The sequence below is a fragment of the Felis catus genome, chromosome D4 (assembly GCF_018350175.1).
Source record: "Felis catus isolate Fca126 chromosome D4, F.catus_Fca126_mat1.0, whole genome shotgun sequence".
Classification (NCBI taxonomy): Eukaryota; Metazoa; Chordata; class Mammalia; order Carnivora; family Felidae; genus Felis; species Felis catus.
The window spans coordinates 80,923,785-80,940,177 of NC_058380.1; the positions used below are offsets into that span (position 1 = coordinate 80,923,785).

Below are 16,393 nucleotides of genomic sequence, written 5' to 3' on the forward strand. Positions count from 1 at the left end.
AGCTGTCCGAGCCTGACGGCCGCATTCCGGCCTGCGTCAAAGTCCCACTAATCATTTTGTGGCATAAATTAAATGGAGTGAAGATTTCCTAATGGCTGCCACCCAACCCCATGACAGCTTCCAGGAGAATCTACAGAAACAGAGGCCTGGTCATTCTGATACAAGGAAGTCTCTTGTTAATTTAATTTCTTCTTTCTTTCTGGCTCCCGGATCTTCTTTGTAAAAGCTGATAGAGAAGAGATGTATCCAGAACAAGCCACCAGGTACCCCCAGCCTATTTAAATAACTAACTAACACCACTGTGTAGCCAGAGGATTCAATACTTTATTAATATCACCACTGCAAATAATACTTCTTTATATTTCTATAAAATTGTATCATTTACAAAGGACATTTCTGCACGCTATCTCTTTTGACTTTCTATTATTTATCGAGCACTTACTATGTGCCTGGCATTCTAACAAATTATCTCGCTCGACTTTCAGAACGACCGGCTCTCTCTGCTGGTTTACAGGAGAGGTTGAGCGAGGTGAAGGAGTTCATCTCTGATCCCACAGCCTGTGGGTGGAGACTAGAGCTTGAACAGGGTCAATCAGACTCCGAAGCCTGCCCTTTTAACCCCAGCTACTCTGTTTCCTGTGAGGTGAGTATGGTTGGGTTTTTGGGGGGACGGGAGACACCGTTTCGCTATCTTGGATGTTTCCTTCCACATGACAGGAGGGACTCAGCAGAACATCTCTGGCCTCTCTCTGCCCCACTCTCACTCTATACCCCTGAGGAAACTAAAGTCCTTTTCTGATTAGTGAGTTTGGAGAGAGAAGCTGGGGGGATGTCACTCAGCCCTTCCTCCTGCCCTCTTAGGGACACAGATTCTGCCACCAGGGCCGGCTCTGGTTCCCGCCGTCCTCCCTGTGTGTGTGGGGGTGGGGGGGGGCGCTGCCCACGGGACCCTCACTCTGGACTCAGCGTCAGAGGCTCATTTGCCCCTGGACACAAGACACGTTCTCCAACATCACCTTTTCCATAATGACAGTGATATTTTGGCCCTGATCCCCTTTATTCCTTTGTCTGATTCTCAATCACTTCAGAACTCAGGCAGAAAAGAGGGCTGTGGATTGGGCCTTCTTCAAAGATCCGAACCTTTCACAAATAAATCTTGGAAAGGAACAGAGCTCTTTCCTAAGGAAGAGGTAGCTTAAATGTCAGCACATATGTGATAGATTGCCCCAAATATTACTTTGCTATATGAATGCCATCCATTTAATTCAGATTAGGACACAGAGTTTAAGGAGGAGGAAAAAAAATGGGAGAATGGGGTGATATCACCCACAATAACTCAAATGTAAAACTAAAAGAGAAAACACAACTTCAAATGACTACATCATAAATCAAGGAGATGCCAGGCCCCCACCAACTCTGAGATCTTAATCTGACGTAATACATAAAGCAATCTGAATGCCACTAAGAGCCCAGAATAGAAAAATTAACCAAAGCATTTCTCGACTACCAAGAAGGAGCCAAGAACCAGTTTATGGAAAGCCAACAATGAATTTTATGTGGGGTATAAGCAAGCTCAGAAGCTAAACACCCATTTTGGGACCATCTATCATTTGGAACTCATCCAGACATCTGTTGCCAGAGTTCTACCAAAATGCCCACCTGTATAACAAGTCTGAGACTTACTACCAGTATTATCAGTAACTGAGCCACCAGAATGGTAGAACAAGCCGCAATCAAGCCCAAGCCGCTCAGTGAAGAGGTAAGAAAGTCCAGATGATGGAGCGGGGCGGGGGGAGCCGCACGGAATTCTCTTCCCATCCGCAGGCCCCAGCACAGGCCTGGCCCTGCAGGGTGTGGCAGAGTCCAGACAAGAGCCCAGGTCTCCTATACCAGCATTCTTTCCCTTTCTTATATTGTGCTGCCCACAGCAATGCTCGTCTGTCCACCTCACTGATATCGTGCATTCACACTATTATGCTATCACAGGACCAGAGGAGAGATTTCCCTCTGGTAGGGAGGAGTAGTAGTCATTCTACTGCTAAGACCCAAACCATGGGAGGCACTGTCCACATCTCCAGTAGCTAAGCACAGGGATGAGCACCACTGCAGCGATCATGACCACTGGTTCACCAACTTCAAAGATGCTAGCAATGAACTCGGACCAAGAACAAAATGTAAAGCCTCCTAATGGCCCTCTGATGAAGCAGCCAGATTATAAGAGCGCCAAGTGATGGCCTTCTGTATCAGAGGTATTTTTAGAAACACAATCCTGTTTCTCCAAACTAATTAACGCTGGTAACCAGGACTAAAGTGTTTCTTCTGAATGCAGCGGAGAAGCAAATCACCCTGTGCGGGAGCAAGAAGCTGGATGGCGCATTCGCTCCAGATGATAAACACAACTCCCAATTAAGCGGCTCTCAAATATCTGGCATCTAATACCTGGTGGTTTAAAAGTGACTGGCAAAAATTGCAGAGTCTAAGCGTTTTTAAAGGATAAACTCTTCCTTTTTATGTTTTATCTCTCTCTTTTTTAAGGGCAATAAATCGCAAGCACTTAGAAAATCACAGCATTTTTTTCAGGCGATAGCAGATGCTGGAGATGATCAAACCACGGCCCAGAGAAGTGCAGGGAGCCCCAGAGTCAAGCTCAGGGTGAGGCTCTGGATCCTGACGCCCCGCCCACCTCATCTCCCATGGTCAGAGCTGCCTTTCCATGGAAGACTGTTCTTATTTAAGGTCTCCATATCCATGCGCAGCGAAGAGGTGAAGTTCCTGAAAATCCGTGGAACCTATTTTCATTTTAAGGCACAAATTGGACAAATGTTTTGCATCAGGGATTACCTTAATTAAACTATTTATATGAGCACCGTTGATTTACTTTAATCTTGTTAAACTTCATTAAAATGTCCATTTCCTTATGTAAATTCCTGTTGGCTTGCATATCTTACAAAATAAAACACATATAATTTGCACGGGGGAACACAGTGGTTTTGATACATGTCCATCTGTATGCATTATAATGACAATAATGGTAATAATAATCACCATTTATTGAACATGTGCTCGATGCTGTGACAGGCACTTTGTAATAATAACAATAAGGATAATTGTCAAATAACTACCACATCTTAATACATGTCCAGTCATGATGCGACAGACTTATGTATTTTAATTCACTTAATGATCATAATAATTCTGTTAAGCAGTTATTATATCCTTCACACTTTACAAATGAAAAAAACCTGAGACTTTGAGAAGTCAAGTAAATGCCCCACATTTCAGAGTGAACAAGAAAAAAGTCAACATTCAAATCTAGGCCCACTGGATTCCAGGCCCCTTTGTTTTTTCCACTGTACAACATGACATCTCCCTTTAGAAAAAAAAAAAGTATTGCTCTACAATTCCCTTTCCAGCAAGGACATTTTCAGATCCAAGGACAAACTAAATGGTGCTAAGATGACCTGATCTCTATGTCTTAGACTTCTCCGTGGTTTGGAACAAAACCACTCTGTCACCAAATCCCCTGAAGAAAAACAGAGCTCACGGCCTCGCTCCCAAGCTTCAGATCATGCTAAAAATCAGAAGTGGTTCAGAACTACGGTGAAATCTGGGAGTGAAGTACAACTTGTCTATTGTTGCTTTTTAAAATATTCATGAGGCAAGGAAGCATTCATTCCCATTTTCAATAATGAAATGGCTAAAACCTACAGCCTGATATATGCACTGATCGTGAACGACGCATTCCTAGAAGGACCTAAGTTCGAGTCAGTGGCCCCAGAAGCTGTCATGTTACGGCGCAAAACCAGACAAACGAGACAGAAATGTTGCTGCTGCCTGGAGAAAAAATTTTCCCCACCACTTGTTCTGCTGTAGAGGAAGGCTCAGATTAAGAATGCATCTAGGCCTCTGCCTGCAAACCAGCTGGAAGAGAAGGAAGAGGGAAAAAATCTGCAACATTTTCCCTCGTTGGAAGAACGGTTTTAAAAGGGTTTGATTGCACCTTAAAAGTTGGATTTTACAATGATTTAATATTGATCTGTCTCAAGAAGCCTGCACAGAAAGGCAGGGAAAGGAAACATGAATGAAAATGTGAATTGAGGAAGTGGCCCTCCTTTGCCTTTTCAGCGCTGTGGGCCTACAGGACACCGGCTAGTGGTGTTATTGGCAAAGCGTCTCCAATGGCCTCCTTCCCCAGGGGCATCGTCTGTCTCTTTTGCTTAAGGATGAGACCTACTGACTACCCAACTGAGAGCACAGGGCCCGAGGGGCTCTGGTCCAGCAGCCTCAGGTGGTCCGGGATGGACACAAGGCCCAGGGCTGGCAGGCAAGTGGTTCTCAAAGTGTTGTGTTGGGCCTTGACCAGCATCACCTGTGACTGTAAGAAACTTAGAAGAACCAGAGCTCTGGGGGTGGGACTCGGCCATCTGGGCTTTACCAACCCCCCACCCCAGGTGATTCCGACAGGCTGCTAGCGTGGCACCCACCCATCCACAGCCTGTGCCGCCTCCTGGCTCCTCCGCCCCTGCTCAGGTGCAGAAGCCCTTAGAACTGCATTTGAAGACTCTGCCTCCACCCAGCCCTACAGCCTGTGCTGGCCTCCGCAGGGCGCACATGAACAGACTGGAAAGCACCGGTGGAAGGGGGTCCGGGGTAGGCTTGCTGACTCAGACTCAGAGTCTAAGGCCCAGCTGTGCCTTTCCGGCGGCCACGCTGGCCATTTTAGTAGGGCTGCATTTCTAGCTCAAACTCCAGGCTATGTGGCCGAGGCCTAGTCCTGGCCACTCTCTCCCCAACTCCAGCCCCCGCCTCACTCTCAGTTCTTCCTCAGGTGAGCTAGATAGTCTGGAATCAGGAGGCTTTTTCTGCCACTGCCCGGGGACTCCTATGCAACATCCTGCTCATAGATTCCCTCCACTACCTTGGAAAACCTGACCCCGATTATAATCTGGGCTGCTGGCCCTGTCCCACCCCTCCCCGGGTCCTGGGCCTCTCCCCCCAGTTTCCTGGCTTTGCTCCTTCCTCTCTGCAAGCCACAGAGGCCCTGGAAGAGCTCACGGCTGAGCATACCCAAGATAACTAAGCCGCACCACTTAGGAATCTTGAAGAAGATACTGCACTTAGACCTGGCAAGCGGCCCCTGCCCCAGGCTCTCCACTTGAGAGGGTCCTGCTTTAGCCCAGCTCTGGCATCCCCCCTTCCTGTGGGGCAAGGAGTCCCCTAGGCCAAGCAGACATACCCACATGGGGTCTGTGCCCCACACTTTCTGGTACCCAGCACCCTGGGGTCCCCTCCTATTATGGCTGAGTCCATCCTTTCGAGGGAAAATGGTGCTTCTGGTGTGCTCCCCCAGATCTGAGGGATGGCCAAGTTGACCGAGCTCAGGGTGGGGGGTTGGTGTGGACAGAACTTAGGTGTGGGAATAGGAGAATCTCCCCACCCCTTGCAGTGGTGGATGGAGGCAGGAGTGGGAAGAAAAGGAAAGAGTAGGGGGCTCAGACCTTAATGTGCACTCGCTCTCAGGGCCCACTAATGTCAAGGGCAGGCCTGTGTGCAAACTGGTGACAGCTGAAGCAGGTAACAGATGTCACACACTCAGTAGGAACTCAAGAGATGCTTGCGGAACGAGTGTACCCAGAGATCTGCTTTGGTCCCTATTTGATCCTTGCAGACATCCATCGTCCCACTGTGCAGGGGGGGGAGACCCAGACTCTGAGAGATCAGGTGACTTGCCCAAGATCACAAGACCTGGAACTGAACCCGTGTCTGTTTGATCCCAGGGCCGGTTAGTCTTCCCTGCACGTGGCCAGTTAGTCTTGGAACTCACATGGAACTCACTACTCCTTGGAGTCAACTTTTATCATTTCAGGCAAAGTAAGGTTGCGTTCTGTTTTTGTGCGTGTGTTTCTTTCCTTGAGCCGAAATAAATCTCTCTGCAAATCTCCATGTTTCCTTGTCCTGCCCATCGGGGCCTGCAGAGAGTTGATCCCTCTCCCACGAAACAAGCTGCCGACGGTAATGCCGTCCCCGGGGGGTCTTTTATTCTCCTCCGCCCTTTCCTCTGAGTGGAGGGATGTCCAATGTCCAATCCCACTTCCCAGTCAGGCCTCCGAGGACGCTTTCCAGTCGCTATCCCTCGGAGAGGCCCTGGTGTGCAGAAACGCAAGCTGTCTGGAGCCGGGGCTGGCAGATGTGTGCACGCAGGAGAACGTTCCAAACACCGGTAATTCCGCCTCTCAAACCACGAGCTCAAGACTCTCAGCTGCCTTGTGTCCACCGTCACCTCACCCCAGTTGGTTTTCCTGCTGCAGCCAAAGTGACCTCCTTAAGACACCAATCTCGTCATGCCACCCTGCTTTTAAAACATGGCTGTTAGGACAAAAACCAAATGCTTGGCCTGACCCCTTAGATCCTGCAGCATCTGGCCCTGTCTCCTGACACCCACCCTGCTTACTTGCTATAATCCCGTCATGCTGGACTTCTTTATTTTACCTGTAAAATTGTGCTATATCACACATACAGGATGGTGTATAAAACAGGGGCGTGCGCTTAAAGAATAATTCCATACTGATGTGGCCACCACCAGGATTGAGAACTAGAGCACGCACGGCCAGGGGCTCCATCCCCCACCTGTGCCCCTCTCGGCTCACACCTCGCTCTCCCCATCGCTACCCAGAAGCAGCTATCTGAAACTCTCCCATCGCTCGCCCTTGCTTTTCTTCCTATTTGGGCCACTTAGGGTTACAGCTCTATAAAATAAAGTTTAGTTTCGCCTGTTTTGAGTTTTACTTCATCGGAACTATACTGTAGATACTCTTTTGTAAGTTCCTTCTTTTGCTCAATATCAGTATGGATGCACAGAGCCGTAGTTCACACATTTGCATTGGCATCTAGTAATCCAGTGAGTGAATGTCCGTGACTGGCCCATGCTTCTGCTGGTGGGCAGTTAGACTGTCCCCAGCCTGGAGCTTGTATGCGCCACACAGCTAGAGTTCTGGACTTCTTTCTGTGCTCAGCGAGCCCCGTGCTCTCCTGCCTTGCGGTCCTCATGGGGAACTTGTTTTCTCTGCCCAGGCCCCTCTCACCGCCTCCCTCCTGCTCACCTTGCTGCTGGGGCTCAGGCTCAGGGCCACCCCTGACCCAGCCTTTAGCACATGACCACATGTCACCAACCCTCGACACTCACCCATTCATGCACGCACGCATGCACTCGCGCATGCGCTGGCGGCTCCTCTGGGCTGGCCTCTGGTGCTGCAGAGGCGTGGACAATCTGGAGGAAGAAAGCGATCCTCTCCAGGCAAATGAAGACATCCTCCCAGCGAAGCGCTCACGCAGCCTAACAGCCAGCTCCACGGCTGATCCTCACTCTTGACGCGAGCGCCCCTGGCGGAGGATGAGGGTGGGGGCGGGTCCCAGCGAACCGAGTGGTTCAAGTTCTGAGTTGCTCCTCCCATCCCCCCCCTCACATTAGCCTCTGTGATGAGGGTTGCAAGGGGCCCTTATGCTGTTTAAAGTGGAGGAAGAATGGAAATTGAGTAAAAAGGAAAGAAAGCAGCTGGAGGATACTGCCCACCGTTTGGTGTGATAACCAAGGGCTTTCAAGTGATGACTAAACCTGGCTTTAATTTTGATCTTTCATTTCTTCTAATCTAGCAGATAATTAGAGGGAAATCAAATCCATCCTAACAGCCAGAGATTAACCTGTCACTGCTGGAGCTCCCTTCCCACCTACTTTGCCAGCTCTTCCTTCACACTTTTTTTTTCCCCCTTAAAAAAAGAGAGCCCCCAGGTTACATATATTGTTCGGCTTAATTTAAATACATTCGGATTGGACATTTACCACGACAAAGAGTCTCTTAGGAATAAGTAACATTTTTCTCTCCCCCCAAATTAAGAAGTCCTCATTGCTTTGCAGCTTTAGAAGCATCCTAACGCAAACTCCCTTTTATGGATGAAGAAACCAAAGTGCGGAAAGGGGAGGAAGTTCTGTGCAGTTTTCAGCTGTCAGGATTCACCCCAAAGCAGCTGACTCAGGGGCGCCCACTCTTACCCACTGTGCTCTCTCCTACCTGTGCACTCAAAACATGAGTGGGTCTCCGTTCCTGCTTCCTCAGGGGCCCCCTCGATCTTAAGACAACATCTCAAATTGCACACAGCGCTTTAAGCATGAGATTCTGGAAATAAACTGAGCATTCACCAATACGGAGGCAGACTCTGGCCCAGCCATTAATGCAAACGATGTTTATAGAATTGGCTAACAAGAAGGGGAAATTACTGTCACATAAAATGGAGAAAAATAAAAACACACAAAAATTATATAGATCATATGGCCTCAACTATAAAACGATGTAGACAGAGGAAATTATATGATTTTTATGAACTAAAAAGTTAATAAAGGTTAACTCTGGGTGGCTGACTTTGAGGGAGCTTTTTATCCCATGCTATACAGTTTTCAGTATTTTCCAATTTTTCAACAATAAGCACATACTACTTTTATACTGAGGAAAAAAAATTAATAAGAAGGGTGTCGCGGAGAAGAAGCCTCTGTCCTCTCCATCCCAAACAAAGGGCCCTTTTGGAAGCATGACTGGTGGTTCTGGCCAGCCAGGCACCTCCCCAACCCTGCCTCACCCCTCCTACCTCCATCCTTCCTCCCCGAAACGTGTTTCTATTTTCTCACCAAACCAAACCTAAGCAAACAGAAGACCCTCCTCCTTCAAGAAGGCCGCCTTGACCACTCGAGGCCAGCTATTAGCTGGATCACTGGAAGCTGCCATTCTTGTAGGTCCAAAACAAAAAGGTCTAATATCCACAATTTCACGTGGTTCGACCTCATGCTTGGCTCACCCTGCCTTCTTCTGAACTCTCCCCAGGTTCTCAGTCTGGGATGCACAAGGACAGGCCAGCGATTTTCTGTCTGTCACTGTTCTCTCTCTTGCCATGTGTAGACCCTGCTGTAAGCTGGGGTTCTCCGCACACTGGCTCACATTTTATTCATTCTGGCTTTGAGCATTATTGAAAATGGAGTAACCACCTAGCTGGCCACAGAGCTTCCTCACGGGAGATAACCAATCACGCCATAAGTGCCTACTCATGTTCAGTCCTTGGAGATAAAAAGATGAACCCCTGCCCAAAGTTTACAGTAAAGGCATGAACCCACTCAGGTAATGAGAATACCTTGCGGGCACACATCTCTTTGGTGTGCTAAATAGCTTCACGTCCATTCTTTCTCAAGGCAAGAGCTAGACAGGCCTGACTCTAGACCTCAGGCTGCTGCTTCTCAGCGGTGTGGTCTTGGGCACAGCACTCAACCTCTCCAAGTCTCAGTGTCCTCATCTGTAAAGTAGAAGTGGGACTAGTACCTAGTGCATATGGCTGCCGTGAGCACAAAGTGGGATAGATGTAGACACCACTGTGCATGCGCGGTAAGCACGCCAGAAAACAGGACCTTGTGAAAGAGGCAGAGCGACTACAATTATTCCCTTGTTTTTCTTCTTCTTGTTGTTTCCGCTGAGGAAGCTGGGTGCAGGAAAGTGGAGTGACTTACCTGAGGGCCCAGTAGAACTGGTACCAAGACCTTGGTCTCCTGAACCCAGGCCACACTGCCTCCTTCCAAAAAGCTAGCAGCTCCTCATTTTTAAAAGCACGTGAACATTTAAGGCTCCCTGAAGCAAGGCTTAAGGAAATTTCCAAATACATTTGCTACCCCCATCGCTACCTGGAGTAACTCTGGAAGGGCCCACGCAGAACTCCGCACTGCCATTTCCCCACAATGGTGACTGGCCATATGCTTGTCTAGTGTCCCACCTGGTCCTAGCGGGGGCGAGAGGGACAGCAGGCCTGCCTGCGGGCGGAGCGGCTCGGCTCCTGTCTAATGGTCTCTGAAATGACACTCTCACGAAGCTCAGGAAATTCTACCTTCCCCATAAGTCTCGGAAATGGTTCCTGCTCAACAAACTTCACGCAAAAGAGGCTTTTACTGGTTACTCCTGACTTAATGCTTAAACACTTTCAAATGGAAGAGAGTTGTTTGGTTTTATTTCTTGCCCATAACATAATGCACTTATCATTAGTCATTTCCTGTCTGTTCTTACTTGAAAATGCACGCATATTTTTCTAGTTTGCTGACTGTCGTCCAAAATGTGAGGCGCTTTGAGGTACAGAGGGCACAATGTATCTTGAAGCCCCAACACCCCAACCTTGGATAAATTGCCTCAGCTCCCTATAGCCTCTGATGATAATAGGACTGTTGGGTTCTCAACTATTTCAAAACATGATGAAATGTCTGGCTTCTTTTTCCAGGAAAAAAACACACATACATAAAATCTCGTGTAGTTAATGGGCTCACAGATGCCCTTCAAGCCTTCGTGTACGCTGGATTGAAAACAAGCTTTGATTTTCTTCACTTGCCATTCGAGGCCATCCTTCTGGCCTCTGGGTCTTTATCCACTTCCCCAGCAGCACCTCCTCTCTATTAACCCACTTCATGCACCTGCCTCTCCAGCTGATTTGAACTCCTAAGTTCCCTCCAACAGGGCCCCGTGACTTTGTTTGGACGTCCTTCCGTCCATTTGTATGTTTCAAATATTACTTCTCCTCGGTTCAAGTGCCATTTTCTCCTTGTCAGTTTTTTAAAAAATATTTATTTATTTATTTTGAGAGAGAGAGAGAGAGAGAGAGAGAGAGAGGGAAAACATGGGTGGAGGAGGGACAGAGAGAGACACACAGAATCCAAAGCAGGCTCCTGTCTCTGAGCTGTCTGCACAGAGCCTGACGTAGGGCTTGAACCCACGAACCATGAGATCTTGCTCTGAGCTGAAGTTGGACACTCAACCAGCGGAGCCACCCAGGTGCCCCATTTTTTTCAACTATCCATTAATTATCAGTAAATAATCTTTTCTTGTATTTTTCTCCCTTGACAATTTGTCTTTACCTTTAGAGCACACTTTGCACTTTCTACATTATAGATCTGTATGTGTGGATCTCTCTCACTTCTCCCACTGGCCTGTGAGCTAATTCGATTTTGTAAGTCTTCTCCCTGGCACACAGTAAGTGCTCAACAAATACCCTAATAGTCCATAGCTGTTTCTCTAATCCTTGACATGAAATGAAGGATTTGCAATGAAATCCAAATAAATATGCAAATATTCGTCTCTCTGTGACCCGGGCTGCTGATTTATGTAGAAATCGTCAAAGGTGCTTGGGGTCAGTGTGTCCTGATCTGTAGGGTCTTGCCACAAAGGAATCCTTAGGAATCAGTGAGACCCAGAATTTCAACAACATGTCAGCCGTGCAAGCACGGACGGGCCATTTGTCAGGATGGTTAGATGATTCGTCGGAAAGACTGTTTGCAGAAGAATATTCTCTGATAAGAAAGATAACATCCGGCATTTATGAAGTCATGTTTAGTCTACATGTTTTAAGAGCTCCGCTTCCCTACCATTGAGGGGATTTCAGTAGGATACACTGTCTGTTTAAGTGGCAGAGGTCTGGACTTAGAGGACCTCTGATTAATGTGTTTTTGATAATCTTCTCCAGGATGGGACAGAGTTACATTCCTTGGTCTTGGTACAAGCCCCAGCTGTGAAACTGAAGCACTGGGAGATTTCTTGGTCTCTTTGCCACTGGGAGATTTCTTGGTCTCTTTTCTCATAGAATGTTCCGCCTTTATCCTACATTCTATGTGGAATCAAACGAATCTGGGGATTCTTTTAATTTATTGGCTCTAAACATGGTGCAGGATCCAAGGGAGATGCTTGGAGTCAAGGTCAGAAGTGAAGCCTGAGCTCTCAGTGAAGCCTTCGGAGGATAAAGCTGTTTAGATCAGGTCAAAAGCTGCCCCAACACCCTGATAATACACCTGGTTGTTCCTGTGATAGGAAGTAAACGGAACTGGGAGAGGGCGGTGAGATGTTACTGGGAGAAAAGAGGCCTCCGTGCCTTATGCAAGTCGTGTTCCAAATACACGCTTCTGAATAGGAGATGGGCGGTCTATATCGCAGTTCCCAGGCACTGCATGGCATCACCATGTCAAGAAAGTCCCTTTAGACTCCTCCAAGCCTGCCTGTCTCTGACTTCACTTACACTTCTCTGAGGCCCTGAAGGGCTAGGATTCCTGAGAAACGAATTTGGGTCCCAGAAATATCTACATTCAGGAAAAGAGGAAAAATGCTACTAAGATGGCTCCCCAAGGTAAACCAATCTTCCAAAATTAATGAATTGATGGAATCATCACTTTGTTTCTAAAATAATCCAGGAATGCAATTTCTTCACTTCTGTTGCAGATAGAAGTTTAAAAAAAAAAAAAAAAAAAAGACTGCGGGCACCCACATACCTTGACAAAAGCAAAACTTTGCATTGATTCTCCTGATTTTCTCCCCTATCTTACAAGCTTAGCTTTGAATTCTTGGAGAAGCTGGAGGTCAGTGGAACAACGTGGCAAAATGGAGAGACACTGGTGTTGAAGTTGGGAGACCCTGGATCCAGTTCCCACTCTGCCTCTGACCAGCTTTGTGACTTGTGACAAGTTACTGACCTTCTCCATCTGGGTTTCGTCTTGTATGATGCACGTGTGCAGAACCTTTATGTACAACAGACAGGCTGCTTCAGAAGCTGGTGACCTATTTGTCACCATCAGGAGAACCCCGAAGCCTGATTGGCCACTTGGTGGGCCTAAGGACTCGTGTTTGTCTAATGTTTTCAGATGTCATGAGGCTCTCTCAATAGGTGTCACTTCATATGGTGACCATGACAATCCAGTCAAGGAGATATCACCATCCCCATTGTTAAAGACCAGATGGGAGAACAAAGTCCCTTGGCCAAGCTCATGGCACAGCGATCAGAGGTGAGAAACTTCACCCCAGGCCTGGCTGAGGCCACGTACAGTGCCTCACCAGGACACGGGCTGCTCCTCTGTCAGGAGGAGATTCCCGAACCAGGGAGCCGACTGGCACATGGTTTCTAGATCCCTTCTGATTCTAACAGTCCGTGCTTCTCTCAATATAATGAGGGGGCTGGAGTAAACCAATAACGTTAAAAAGAGTCTGTGCTCTCAAATGAAATCTCCTGTAGAAGGCCAAAATATGAAATAGATAATTGCTTCCACCCAGATGTCCATCAAGTGACAAACAGATAATAAAATAGAATATACCCATATAACGGAATATTATTTGGCCGTAAAAAGGAATAAGGACTGATACATGCCACAACATGGGTGAACTTTGAAAACATGCTAAGTGAAAGAAACCAGACACAAAAGACTGCACACTGCATGATTCTACTTATATGACGTGTCTGGAATAGGTCGATCCGGAGACAGAGAGTAGGTTGGGGGAGGTGGGAATGAGGAGTGGCTGCTTCATGGGTACAGGGTTTCCTTTAGGGGTTGACATTTTGGAAGCAGTTAGATAGGGGTGGTGGTTGCATAACACCGTGACTGTACTAAGTGCCATGGAATTTAAATAGTTAATTTTATGCTACGTGAATTTTACCTCCATATATGGGTGTATACGCACAGATATATGATATTTCCAGAGTCCCACCCCATCAGCCTCCCCCTTCGCATGTCCCTACAATGCCTCCAAAGAACCCTAATGTGTAAATCAGAATCACTTCATATTACAAAATGTTGTCATAGTTCAGACAGCTATTTTATTCCTTCAGGGGCCAAAGGTATTTTTCCTTAATCCAATAAATAAATATGCCTGGGCCAGTAATATCTTGCTACTCAGAAACGGAACCTTCCACTGGCAAACAGCTCCAATGTCCACAGTGGTCCCGTAGCTTCAGCTTTAGGATACGTAACTCAGAATTCTACTCTAAGTATACCCAGAAAGATAACAATAGCTAAGCTTTATTTTTTGGTGTTTTCTTCTCATATTCTAGTAGATTGTTTTATTTTGAGTGGTGAGCTAAGCATGATTAAGTGGCTACTCTGAATAGTTTTTCATGTTGTTTCATTTAAATGCCATTTTATAGAAAAGGACACTGATAATTTTTTCATTATAAAATTTTATAATTTTATAGAAAAGGACACAGCTCTGCAACAATCCTGAGGTCGGAACTTAAAGCTCATCCCTTCGAGCTCAGGAGAAAGCCTCCAGCTAGGCCAGGAAGGGTACGTGCAGTTCACCAGCTCCTGTGCCCAAGGAAGGCACGAGGGCCACTTTCAGTCCCACCAGGAAAGTGACCCCAGCCTGTCAGCCCCTGAGGTGTGTGAAGATGCCTGATGCATGGACACATGTCCCCTCGGCACCTTCCCAGAGAAGTTGAGAGGCACGAAGAGGTCAGGACCTCTATCTACCATTTCTCCTCAGCGTATATGGGGACAGTGAAGACCCACCTCAGTGGTCGCGCTGACGACATGTGCTCAAGGACGAAGTAACGAGGGACACTGCAGACCCTCATTTGCTAAAGAGTTGCAGGGAAAGGCTAGGAAATCATCTGTTTTTAAAGGTTTAGGTCATGGACACCTGGGTGGCTCAGTCGGTTGAGCGTCCGACTTCAGCTCAGGTCACGATCTTCGCAGCTTGTGAGTTCGAACCCCGCATCCGGCTCTGTGCTGACAGCGTGGAGGCTGCAGCCTGCTTTGGATTCTGTGTCTCCCTCTCTCTCTGCCCCTCCCCTCCTCACATCCTGTCTCTCTCTCTCTCAAAAATAAATAAACGTTAAAAAAATAATAAAAATAGGGGCGCCTGGGTGGCGCAGTCGGTTAAGCGTCCGACTTCAGCCAGGTCACGATCTCGCGGTCCGTGAGTTCGAGCCCCGCGTCAGGCTCTGGGCTGATGGCTCAGAGCCTGGAGCCTGTTTCCGATTCTGTGTCTCCCTCTCTCTCTGCCCCTCCCCCGTTCATGCTCTGTCTCTCTCTGTCCCAAAAATAAATAAACGTTGAAAAAAATAATAAAAATAAATTAATTTTAAAAAATAAAGGTTTAGGTCAGATCCTATTTAAACACAAGACACTCTGGTTTCTAAAGCTCCCTCCCATCCTAGAAGTCTCTGTGACATCATTTTCTGCACAGTGACACCGTGTCTGATTTGGACACACATGATTCAGCATTACTACACTGGGCATTTTCTGTGGGCATAAGTATGGTGCTTTTTCAAGTTATTCTGAAACATTTCTACACAGAGGAGTTGAGGATAATTTTAGCCTTTTTTATCTGCATGGTAAAGTTACCAAAACGGTCATAATAATTCCTTACATACAAATGCACTTTACGGATTACAAAGTACTTTAATGGACGATCATTACTGTGTTTTTTTTTTTTAAAGGTGAAATTTAGGAAAATTATCAGTAAATGACATTTGGCTATTCATATACCCCCTTATATTCTAGGTAAGAAAAGGGGGAGAGGAAAGATTTATATTAGAATTGAGGTCAGGTTCTAGAAATTTTACCTATTCCTGGTTATCAATTTTTAAAAGAGCCAGTGCTCCTTCAGTTAAAACAAGGTTCTGCTACTTATGATTGGTAAGCTGCAAATGCCTTGCCCAACCTTCCTGTGGTCCCGTGCCCCGTCGCTATTAAATTTTAGTTGTGCAGCTCACAGAGATGATCCAGAATGCCAGGTGTGGGTAAACAAAACTAAACAAAACGGAACACAAAAAAAAACTGAAACAACAAGAAGAAAGCTAATCACGTTTCAATATCACTTAATGTGAAAATACAGTGATGCTTTTATATCTTTTCCTGTTTTTCATGGCCACACAATGGCCCCTGGATTTGTTCCCACACACACACACACACACAAATCAGGCTGCTAATGTGTCAAGGTCATCTTCAAAGAGCTGTACCGGCGTGCCATACTGACATGGATAGCCACTGAAACCTCCCCACAGTGCCACACAATCTCCCAAGACCTAACCTCTATCAGGGAGATCGATAACCCTTAGAGAGTAGATGTTCAAGGAATGAGTTTATTGCAATTAATCTGACCAAACTGCAATCCACCTGCTGCCTTTCCTTCGGGATGGCGGAAGAAAGCAGTCACGTGCTCATACGAATGGACACGTTACCCATGGTGTTGGGGCCACACCCAGGATGCGGCAGAGCTGACAGGCCACCACTTTGAAGCTCTAATTGGCCGAAGCCACACCCGGCGGGACTGGCCCTCCGAACTGCAGGTGAATGTTCTCGGCCAGGTCTTGCCAACAATGGCAATCTGTGCTTCCCACGGGGAAGAACGCCCCAGAGGAACACTCAACCGAGCAGGCACCATCCAGCCTGACTCAGAATATGACAAATGCTCCTACAGAGTGACATTTCCTGCCAGGCAGTGGCACTCAACCTTGACTGCACGGTAGAATCACCTAGGGAACCTAAAATACTTCTGTGGCCAGCCCTCCTGCCCAGGCTCATTAAAATCGGCGTCTCTAGAAGCGGGGGCCCTCACAC

The 16,393-nt window shown here is 47.1% G+C and overlaps 1 protein-coding gene across 11 annotated transcripts in view; it reads right to left on the minus strand.

The window, feature by feature from the left end:
- TTLL11 (tubulin tyrosine ligase like 11) overlaps window positions 1-16,393 on the minus strand; it is a 245,861-nt gene that overhangs the window by 115,722 nt on the left and 113,746 nt on the right. The window lies entirely within an intron of this gene.